This window comes from Gopherus evgoodei, unplaced genomic scaffold (assembly GCF_007399415.2).
Source record: "Gopherus evgoodei ecotype Sinaloan lineage unplaced genomic scaffold, rGopEvg1_v1.p scaffold_33_arrow_ctg1, whole genome shotgun sequence".
Lineage (NCBI taxonomy): Eukaryota > Metazoa > Chordata > Testudines > Testudinidae > Gopherus > Gopherus evgoodei.
Window position 1 is genome coordinate 5,384,245 of NW_022060005.1, and position 12,241 is coordinate 5,396,485.

The following is a 12,241-nucleotide window of genomic DNA, read 5'->3' on the forward strand; positions in this document are numbered from 1 at the left end:
CTGCTGGTGAGAGGGACAAGCTTTTGAGAGCTAGAGAACTTGTCTCTCTCTCCAATCGAAGTTGGTCCAGTAAAAGATATCACCACACCCACCTTGTCTCTCTAATATCCTGGGATCAACATGGTTATAATAACATCACTAACAATATTCACAAAGCACATTCATGCCCCTGTTAGGAAGGTGGTGTAGAAAAGCAGTCAGGAAGAGGGTGCTCACCTGTAACCACAGGACAGCTGAAGTTTTGAGTGATGACCTCTTATTTCTCAGGGTTTCATGGCCAGGACTCGATTTCTTCCACTAAGGTAATTGGGTCTCATCATTCAGTAGAAACTGGACCTGCTCAGCAAATACACCTGCATTTTCCTGAATGGACGAGCAGCTGCTGCGATCTGTCTTACAACATTGATGAGCTGGTGCATGTGATCTACCTTTGGAAAATGGGCCTCTCCTTCGATTTAATAAGTGTAAATGCTCTCTCATATTTGTACTCTTTCTTCAAGCTTTTCAGTATGGTCCCACTTCAATCTTTCTCCCACTTGGTTCATTTTGTGCCTCCGAAGCTTTGTGGCTAACAATGCCCAGCGTGACTTGCAATTATACAACTGCCATTGTACATCATTTTTAGTGTAATGATCCTTTGAGGAAAATATTTTAGATCATGATGTAGACATGGTGACTCACCCCTGCGGCACCTCCTAATGGTCTCGCAGGGAATTAGCTCTTTTACTAGCCAGGAGCGCCCTCTGCAGGCTGATGTTTCACCTGTTCTCTGCCCTCGTGTCCCTCCCCATATCCCGGTTCACCTTTAACTCGGGTGCTGCCCCCTGGAAGTACCCTCACAGTTCTGGGTCTCCCCCTCCCAGGGGAACCCCCAACCCACTATCCCCACCTCGCCTAAGTATCAGGCTACCGCCACTCATCGTCTAGCTCCCACACCCTGGGGCAGACTGCAGTATCAGCCTACTCAACACTGGCAAGGTTGGGTTTGGACCTGCTGCCTTTGCCTGCCTCTGGGCTGCCCCCGCAACACCCAGTACCTGTTGGCCTTGTGCTAGCCCGCAGCCTGGGGCTTTCTATACGGCCACCTAGTGGCCATTAGTAAAAAGAACAGGAGTACTTGTGGCACCTTAGAGACTAATAAATTATTTCAGCATAAGCTTTGGTGAGCTACAACCCACTTCTTCGGATGCATAGCTACTGAAATCTTGGTCACCTGTCATTATTTCTGACACTCCCCTCTCATTTCCTCTACTCTGCTGCCATCTAGTGTTGATTTCCGAGAATGACAGCCTGTTGCTCTCCTTTCCTCTATGGATTCTTCTTGCTATCGCCGACTCTTACCCGTATTTGACTCTCATGTCACCTGGTAGGCATTATTTAGTATAACTAACAGCCCATAACTCACTCCATGACATCTGCTACTAGCCACAGTTCATTACCAGCACAAAGGTCCTCTTCTCTTCAGTGCTCTCTACTCAACATTTATACATCATTATACAGCTTCACCTCTCTTCCCTCCACCTCCTCTGTGGGTCATTTGGCAACATAATGTCTCCTTTCTTGCCCTTCCATTTTGGCTGGTGTCCATTGGGTCAGTGTTGTCTGTTTAAGTGGAAGGACCAGGGACGGAAGTGTCTATAATCATGGTCACATCATAAAGTTTTTAACTGGGTATCAGGCGGAGTGGAGACAAAATTTTAACCTGTTTTTTATATTGTTAAAGATCATTAGTATGGTATGAAAAGTATAGGTGGTTGGAATATAGCCTCTCAAAGGACGCAGCATTTTGTGTAATGGAGTGACTGATTTACATTGTTCTGTGTTTGGTGAAAGGTGGGAGACCATTCAGGGGTCACAATGAAAAAGTTGACAATTTTGAGAAAGGTTTATTTCTAAATCTTGTCAATGCTCCGAAAATAAGATCCCGTAATGGCAAAGCATGTGCAGCAATCTCCTCGAAATGCTACCTATCTGAGTAATCACATCCAAAATTATTTAATTGTGACATTGTGCAAAGTTGTGCAACAAAAGATTTTGTCTTCACAAGATGGAAAAATGGTCTCATTAATTGCCGATGATACTACTGACTGGACACCACGAACAGATGTCTGCTGTCAAAGGGCAAGAAAGGAGACATTATGTTGCCAAATGACCAACAGAGGCAAGTGGGAAGGGAGGTGAAGCTGTATAATGGTGTAAAAGTGTTGAGCAGAGAGCACTGAAGAGAAGAGAACCTCTGTGCTGCTTAATGAACTGTGGCTAGTAGCAGATGTCATGGAGTGAGTTATGGGCTGTTAGTTATACTGAATAATAGCTACCAGGTGACATGAGAGTCAAGAAGGGGTAAGAGTCAGGGATAGCAAGAAGAATCCATAGAGGAAAGGAGAGCAACAGGCTGTCATTCTGGGAAATCTACACTAGATGGCAGCAGAGTAGAGGAAATGAGAGGGGGGTGTCAGAAATACTGACCAGTGACCAAGATTTCAGTAGGCAATACAATAATGGGAAAGTTATACTGCAAAATGGCCACTAGGCGGCAGCATGTTGTAAGCGTGAGATATGGGCAGCTAGTTTCAAAAATGCCCATTAGATGGCAGCATCTCTTGAATACTAAGGGGCAGTGCAAGTACATTATAACTGGCCATCCCCTTGGACAGGCATCTCCCAAAAATGTAGGCTGGTGTTTGTCCATGATCTAAAATATTTTCCTCAAAGGATCATTACACTAAAAAATGATGTGTGATGGGAGTTGTATAATTGCAAGTCACACTGGGCATTGTTAGCTACAAAGCTTTGGAGACACAAAATGAACCAAGTGGGAGAAAGGTGAAGTGGGACCATATTGAAAAGCATGAAGAAAGAATATAAATATGAGAGAGCATTTTCACTTATTAAATCAAAGAGGAATCCTATTTTCCAAAGGTAGATCACATGCACCAGCTCATCCCTTCAGGTAACTGCAGGTCTCTTTACTGAGAAAGTCTCGTTTCTGCAGAATGATGAAAATCAAGAACCTCAGTGGAACCGGAAACCTGTCTACCAAACCCTGAAGAGCTCTGTGTAGTTCAAAACTTGTCTCTCACCAACAGAAATTGGTCCAATAAAAGGTATTAACCTCCCACCTTGTCTCAAACCCTGCGAAATGAATTCATCAACTCAGGTATGAGCTGTCCTATGACTAGAGGTAAGCACCCAATTCCAAACTGATGCTGCTTTGCATTTATATATCACCTTCCAAACTAGGGTGTTAAAGTGCTTGAGTAATTAAGCATTAGCAATATAAGATTTGCTTTCTGTGACGAATGTGGGAAGTGTCTGTATTCATTTTTATGATACATAATCTGTGTCAGGATGCTGGGCAAAGGTAGGTAGGACAAATGGTAGGAGCTGGAGATCCCAGAACTGAAGCCAGGGGTCAGAGTCAGTATCAGGGTCAAGAGTCAAGCCAAGGTTCAGAGATGGAGACAGAATCAGGAATTGGGCTGAGGTGTCATGGTTGGTGTCATGGTTCCAAGGGTCAATCGGGAGTCAGAATCCTAGTTGGAGCCAAGGGAATTACCGGGAGTCCAGGAAGAAAACAGCAGGCATGGCAGATAGCTAGGGATCTGCATTTTTGCCTGGACATTTCTTCAGTTTTGTGATGTAGCAGACTCACTTTCTGAGTCTAAAGCATGCCCTGTGCTTCCTATCTTGTTCATGACTTAGTCTCATACCTTTCCCAGTATTCTTAAAGAATTGCAGAAAAGATGATTTTATTGGTCCCCATTGCCCTTGTATTCTTGATATATATCACAATGGAAATTGTTACTTTAAGGCCACTGAGCATCTAAGAAAGTTAGTGAGCCATGCAGCATTCTTGAGTCCGGGTGAGGGCACGCAGGAAGTTATTCCCACTCTGTTCTTTCCTCTTTGGAACCCTCTGTATGTATTTGTCAAATGTGTCCCTAACTATAGCATATCAATATAATTGTGACATCTTGTCTATCATTCTTTATTTCATTATATAATTCTGTGTCTCTCTCAATGGGGGATGATTTTCCCATAGCTGTACATTTTGGTCTCTTTCAATCCCTTCTTTTCATTAAGATCGATTATTCACTTTTATACCCTATTTATATGGGGAATTTTGAGTTTTTTTCCTAGCTGGTTAGCTTAGTGCTGTCTTCACTATTACCTAGTCTGGAAGCTTCGAACTAAGAGTTAGCAGCAGCTGATGGAAATGGCGATATCTGTAGTACAGATATACAGTACTGAAGTCACCACCTGATATGCAATGTGGATGTCTGTATATAGTCTAGTCAGATTTGTATTCGTTGCTGACCAAAAGGCCTGGCATCCACGCTCAATAACTGGTCTGATGAGCGCTCTGTATAGCATTACCACCATTTTCATATCCACTTCCCAGGATGTTCTAGAGGGATTTGACTTTTGCACTTATTTAATATTTTCAGTATGGTCCCTCCAAGTGAGCTTGTTATCAAATGTAACATCTAAGAATTTGTAATTTCAGTACATTTATCTGTTGGTCTTATAGCTATAACTTCACATCTTCTTGGCTTTTCCTTGTTGTGAGGATCATTCCCTTAGTTTTGTCTATGAGAATTTGAAGCCCCACCTGTTTCTCCATTCTGGGCTTCTCTTCAGTGCATCATCATTCTTTTGGTGACGCTTTCAAGGTTTCTGCTTTTGATTCAAACGGCACAATCAGCAAACAACGTGATCCCTATTCCTATACTCATCTCCTCAGGGCGATCCTTTATCATGATGTTAAAGAGGGTTGGTGTAACTACACTGCCCTGTGGAGTTTCACTTGCAATTGACTGTATGTTGGAAAAAGCTTTCCCTAATTGGACTTGTACAGTTCTTTTGCCTAGGAAGTTCCTCATCCATCTGTACATTCTTCCTCTGTTACCCATTTAGGCCACTTTATGAAGTAATTTCTCTCTCCATAACACATCGTAGACTTTTTCTACGCCCCGAAAGATTAGTGTCATTAATTCTATGATTCTCATGCTTTTTTGTGCTTTTGTCTCTATCCTAACACCGTGGTCAATCACATTCCTACTTTACTGAAGCCCACTTTGTGTTTCATCTGTGAACCTAATTCATTGTAGGTGTGCTACTGATCTCTCTCTCACTATTCTTTCCATCGTTTTACCTAAGCCACACTAAAATTTACATTTAAAATATCCACATCCTCCTCCCATCCCACCTCTTCATCTCATAATTAGCCTTAATGTTCTTTTCTCCTCCCTAATTTGTATCCTCTGATATTTGTCACTAATGACTTTTTGAAACATGATGGCCAGAATTTCTGCTTTTCTTTGTTAGAGCATATTACTCCATGTCCTGCAACTGGAAGGCTTGGTGTTACATGACTCTTACTCTTTATTTCATTCATTTCCCTAGTTTGTTTATATATGCTTTGCTGTATTGGTATTTTTATTTACTTTCCCATGTTATGGTGTCCACCTCTCTCTTTCTGCCCTTTTTATAGCCCTTTGTGAAACTACCTTACTTTTTTATATTTCCTTATGTTCATTATTTAAGGATTTTTTTGCTGTCTTATATGCCTTATTCCTTTCCCTAATTACCATCTCTTATTCCTTGTTCTATTTTGGTACACGTTTCCTATCTTTAGGCAGTGTTGGTATCCTAAGAATAGCTAGGCTACCTGTCTTTATGTTTCCCTTATAAATATTACTGCAGAATTCCTCAATATCTTCACAGATACATTACTCATTCACATATTCCTCACCTCTCTTTCCAAAGATTTTTCCATTTTTCTTTAAGATTCCAAGTGGGGATATTATCCTCATTTTCAGTATTTCCTTTTCCTTGAGATGTAATTAATGTCAGGAAGTGGACACTAGCCATTCCCTCCCCTCTGTGTATTTCACAGCTGCATTCACTCCCTATTGTCCCAGATCCAGACAGCAGAAGCTTCCATCAGCAGTATTGAATCTGGTAGGTGCTTCATCATTTATTCTCTTCAAAGATTTGCTCTAAACATTTTACTTACTTCCCTGCTATCTGTTATGACTATTCAGATCACCACAGATAATGAATGGGAATGTAACACTTGCAATTAAATCTGTCAGGTCCATAGTCTCTAGAGTCCTGCATGGGTTACAAACATTATAAAGCCTTAGAGATGGTATCTCAATAGTATTATACTCAATATTCAGCTTTCTAATCTCTACTTCAAGGTAGTTCAGGTTCTCCTTAGTGAAGGGGTATGAACCCCCACCTTTTCCATTTTTCTATCATGTCTATATAGACCATGGATAGAAACTGGCTAGATCGTCGGGCTCAACAGGTAGTGATCAACGGCTCCATGTCTAGTTGGCAGCCAGTTTCAAGTGGAGTGCCCCAAGGGTCGGTCCTGGGACTGGTTTTGTTCAATATCTTCATTAATGATCTGGAGGATGGCGTGGACTGCACTCTCAGCAAGTCTGCAGATGACACTAAACTTGGAGGAGTGGTAGATACACTGGAGGTTAGGGATAGGATACAGTGGGACCTAGACAAATTAGAGGACTGGGCCAAAAGAAACCTGATGAGGTTCAGAAGGACAAGTGCAGAGTCCTGCACTAAGGATGGAAGTATCCCATTTACTGTTACAGACTAGGGACCAAATGGCTAGGAAGCAGTTCTGCAGAAAAGGACGTGGGGTTACAGTGGACGAGAAGCTGGATATGAGTCAACAGTGTGCCTTTGTTGCCAAGTCGGCTAACGGCATTTTGGGCTGTATAAGTAGGGGCATTGCCAGCAGATCAAGGGATGTGATCATTCCCCTCTATTCGACATTGGTGAGACCTCATCTAGAGTACTCTGTCCAGTTTTGGGCCCCACACTACAAGAAGGATGTGGAAAAATTGGAAAGAGTCCAGCAGAGGGCAACAAAAATGATTAGGGGGCTGGAGCACATGACTCATGAGGAGATGCTGAGGGAACTGGGATTGTTCAGTCTGCAGAAGAGAAGAATGAGGGGTGATTTGATAGCTGTTTTCAACTACGTGAAAGGGGGTTCCAAAGAGGATGGATCTAGACTGTTCTCATTGGTACCTGATGACAGAACAAGAAGTAATGGTCTCAGGTTGCAGTGGGGGAGGTTTAGGTTGGATATTAGGAAAAACTTTTTCACTCAGAGAGTGGTGAAGCACTGGAATGGGTTACCTATGGAGGTGGTGGAATCTCCTTCCTTAAAGGTTTTAAAGGTCAGGCTTGACAAAGCCCTGTCTGGGATGATTTAGTTGGAAATTAGTCCTGCTCTGAGCAGGGGGTTGGACTAGGTGACCAACTGAGGTCCCTTCCAAACCTGATATTCTATGATTCTATGATTCATATCCTACGATTTTATAGTCTCATTTTTCTATTAGCCAAGTCTTGGATGCATATTCTATCAGGCTTTGTTTTCATATCAAATATATTAGTCTTTAATTCCTGCCCATGTGCTATTAAGCTGTGGGCATTCCAGCTGAAAGCAGTCACCCCTGTTTCTAACCCGCAATAGTTGTTTCACTTAGGAAAGTATGAAGTTGTTCCACTGACAGGTTGCTAGCTGGCAGCTTTAATTAAAATTCTCATTTTCTGTTTTTTTTCCTGTTTGAGAACTACAATTTATTACATCAACCTTTAATGCAATGAATCTCTTTTCACCCCAGTGTTACACATTACCTCCCATTAATTGCCAGTCCCCACATCAGGTTCTCTTTTAGGTATGTCCTAACAGCTTCTGCATAGGAGAGATTATTAGTAACGTGAGGTTTTTGCATTTCTCTTGCTTGCTTCCCTCCAGACAGCCTGCATATTCTGAGCTGTGTTTTCCTCCACAGTTACAACATTTTTGTTCTGTCCCTTCCTTACAGTCATCATAGGAATGGTCACTTCCACACTTACTGCACTGTACTTTCCCATTGGAATTATTTGCTACATGACTAAATCTCTGGCAGCTGTAGAATCTCACAGAAGCAGGAATATAGGACATAGTCCAGAATATCTGATACCCTGATGTTACTCTATCTGGTCACATCCCTCCCTTAAAATATGTCCAGCACAGCTGTCAAGCACTTGCTGTCACTTCCTCTTCTGCTAATTAGCCGCTTATCACTTATCACCACCTATTCCCTGCTTTCTTTCCTGACATTTCATTGGGTACCCCAAATACTACCCTTCTTGTTTCTGTGAGGAATCTGGGTAGCTGACAGCTCATTTTTATTTTACCCAGCACCTTTGTCTTAAGGAGTGTCCCTACTAGGTCTTTGTTTTTACATTCCACTAATGAGTCTCCAGCAAGTAGCATCTTAGCTCTTGCTAAGAGACTTGGTGGGATAACTCATGTGACTGGAGTACTGTCATGGATGGATATAAACTGTTCAGGAAGGACAGACAGGGCAGAAAAGGTGGGGGAGTTGAATTGTATGTAAGAGAGCAGTATGACTGCTCAGAGCTCCGGTATGAAACCGCAGAAAAACCTGAGAGTCTCTGGATTAAGTATAGAAGTGTGAACAACCAGGGTGTTGTCATGGTGGGAGTCTGCTATAGACCACCAGACCAGAGGGATGAGGTGGATGAAGATTTTTTTTGGACAACTAACAGAAGTTACTAGATCACAGGCCCTGGTTCTCATGAGGGACTACGATCACCCTGATATATGCTGGGAGAGCAATACAGGAGTACACAGTCAATCCAGGAAGTTTTTGGAAAGTGTAGGGGGCAATTTCCTGATGCAAGTGCTGGAGGAACTGACTAGGGGCAGAGCTCTTCTTGACCTGCTGCTCACAAACAGAGAAGAACTAGTAGGGGAAGCAAAAGTGGATGGGAACCTGGTAGGGAGTGACCATGAGATGGTCGAGTTCAGAATCCGGACACAAGGAAGAAAGGAGAGCAGCAGAATACTGACCCTGGACTTCAGAAAAGCAGACTTTGACTCCCTCGGGGAACTGATGGGCAGGATCCCCTGGGAGAATAACATGAGGGAAAAGGAGTCCAGGAGAGCTGGCTGTATTTTAAATAATCCTTACTGAGTTTTCAGGAACAAACCATCCCAATATGTAGAAAGAATAGTAAATATGGCAGGCGACCAGATTAGCTTAACAGCGAAATCCTTGCTGATCTTAAACACAAAAAAGAAGCCTAAAATAAGTGGAAGATTGGACATATGACCAGGGAGGAGTATAAAAATATTGCTCAGGCATGCAGGAGTGAAATCAGGAGTGGGGAGGGTCATTCCCCAGTTAGGGTTGCATATCAGCCTGGTTTTACCCCTTCCTAAGATCCACTCTGTATTTTATTACTGTTACATAGTTAATGTCGGGAATCAGAAAAGGCATTGCCAGTCCCTCGCCACATCACCATCACCACCAGAGGAACTAAGGGAGAATTTACTCCGCTTCATAATTCATGGCATGAACTGATTTCTTGTAAGGGGATGAAAATTATTCCATCTCCTACAAGGAACTGAGATGCTGAATATACCAGGATATATTGTTCGATTTAATGGATATAAAGCTAACAGAAGATCGGTGTCTAAGGAGACTAGACTGCATTGAACATCTCAGTCCAAGATTTCAGTTGATGTATTTATTGATTTTGACTCGTAGCACATGGCATGATTCTGGGCATTGCCAGAAGTGAAATACAGCATTTATACTCTGGTATGGCACCAGATGGGATATGATAGACAGAGAAATGATCTGATCTGTCATATCAGTATCTGGCTACCAGAGACCCAGGCTGGTATAGTAGTGATTGGTATCCACATAGAACACCCTCTTCCCCATCAGAGCAATGTTCTGTCCTCGGACTCCCTTTTCTGACACTTTACTCTGAAATCTACATTTAATCTTAAAATTTCAGCCTGTAACCAGGAGAGGGAGAGAGTTTCTGAATATTTATGGAATTTATTCACGAGATTTGATTAAGTTTTAACTCTATGTTCTTCCAATTCATTCACACAGATTTATTGTTCCTAAACTGAGCCCATGGCAGATGGCAGAAACCAAACAATCATCATGGAATTCATCCTTTTGGGTTTCAGGAAACTCCCTGACCTGCAAAAGCTTCTCTTCCTGATATTCCTAGTGATCTATATGGCAACCGTGGCCGGGAACACCCTCATCGTGGTGCTTGTTGTGGCTAATCAGCACTTTCACACCCCCATGTACTTCTTCCTGGGGAATCTGTCCTACCTGGAGACCTGCTACACCTCAACCATCCTGCCCAGGTTGCTGGCCAGTCTCCTGACTGGGGACAAAACCATCTCAGTCAGTGGCTGCATCACACAACTGTATTTCTTTGGTTCTCTGGCCTGTACAGAATGCTATCTCCTAGCAGCAATGTCTTATGATCGGTATTTAGCGATATGTAAACCCCTGCACTATTCAACTCTTATGAATATCAGGATTTGCGTCCAATTGGCTGCTGCATTGTGGTTGTTTGGCTGTAATTATCTTAATCTCATTCCTATCGCACTTATTATTCTGTGGCTCAAATAAAATCAACTATTTCTATTGTGATCCCATCCCACTGATGGAACTCTCCTGCACTGACTCACGCCTGATTATATTGGTTGACTTCATACTAGCCTGTGTATTCATCCTGCCTCCGTTCCTACTAACCCTGACATCCTATGTGTGCATCATCACCACCATCGTGAGAATCCCTTCCACCACTGGGAGAAAAAAAGCCTTTTCCACCTGCTCCTCTCACCTCATTGTGGTGACAATTTTCTATGGAACCTTAATGGTTGTCTACATCCTACCGAAATGGGAAACACTGAGAGACCTGAAGAAAGTGGTCTCCATTTGCTACACAGTCCTGAATCCCCTGGTAAATCCCCTCATCTACAGCTTGAGAAACGGAGAGGTCAAAGAATGCTTGTGCAAAGCAGTCAGTAAATGTGGCTTTCAGAAAAACGTGAAAAGACTCTGAGATAATAACTTAGCCTGAGGGTTTCACAGGTGTCCAGGTGATTTAAGCAACCAGCCCACATTAAAATTAAGGTAAAAAATCCCAGTGAACATCTCAGCACTCAGTCTTGTCCATCTCAATGGAAGGACCAGGGAGAGAGGTGGCCATAACCATGATCCCATCATGCAGGTATTAACTGGGCGCTAGGCAGAATGGAGACAAAATTTGAGCCAATTTTTTAGATCTGTAAAAAAAACTTTATTCAAAATAAATGTTTAGACAATAAAAATAGTAACTCCTTGTGCAGCGTATGTGGGGACATAAGCCTGGGAAATCTGCCACCCCTGAAATTGTGCTTATTGCCAGCATAGCCCTCTGCAAACCAGCCATCTTCACTGCACTCACACAGGCCAGATGCAAATAACCAGGTCCCTTCAGGGACCTCTGGACACTTCACCAGGAACAGCTTTATAGTTCTTATCTGGGCTACACCAGTCTGTGACCAGCTCCAGCAAAGCAAAAGCTCCAGGCTTACAGGTCTCTTGGAGGTGGGGAGGTTGGGCAAACAAAGAGGTAGACACACACATCAGATCCCCTGGGATTGCCCAGCCCCAGCTGGGTGTTTGCCAGGGCACATGTAGAAATGAGGCCATTTTTGCAGTGGGATCTGTCAAACGGTCACTGACGAGGGACTCTGCACGTAGCCCTACAGGACACTAGCTGCTCTGCTTCCACCAGCTGCACAGAGCAGTTCAAAGGGAGGTGACCTGTTACAATGAGCATCCCCAAAACTGACTGCAGCAAGTGCAATGTCTGAGAGGGCTAGTTCTGAAGGCACAGTATGCAGTCAGCCCCAGATAACACAGGCAGCTCTGCTCCACGCAGGGCCCTCTCCTCAGGCGGTGAGGCAATCTATGGTGAGAGGAAGCAGCTAACACCTACCAAAGGGCAGAACCCCTGTGATGCTTAACACGGCAGTGCTAGCTCAGTCACTGTGAGCACGTCAGAGCTTGGCCAGAGGCAGAGGAGATGGGCACCAGTGAGAATTGTAGGTCTCCAACTCTGCGGAAGTTATTTCCCAAGGGACCTAATGGAGTTAGTCACCCAAATCTTTGAAATGGGAAATGGACACTTATCTCCTTTAGACACCTCTAAGAATTTCAGCCTGGAGAGCCACTGGGATTCTGTCATGGTGGCTTCAATCTATGCATTTCCATTGGAAAGAGACCCCACATCAACAGAAAGGCACTGGATGGATGGGAAACCCCTGCTGAACCTTTGAGAGCTGCTGCTGTTGGATGTGCTCATGTAGCCACTAATGTTGCAA

The 12,241-nt window shown here is 43.3% G+C and overlaps 1 pseudogene; it reads left to right on the plus strand.

The window, feature by feature from the left end:
* The first annotated feature begins 9,986 nt into the window (after positions 1-9,986).
* On the plus strand, positions 9,987-10,935 carry LOC115641150 (annotated as a pseudogene).
* The last annotated feature ends 1,306 nt before the right edge of the window (positions 10,936-12,241 follow it).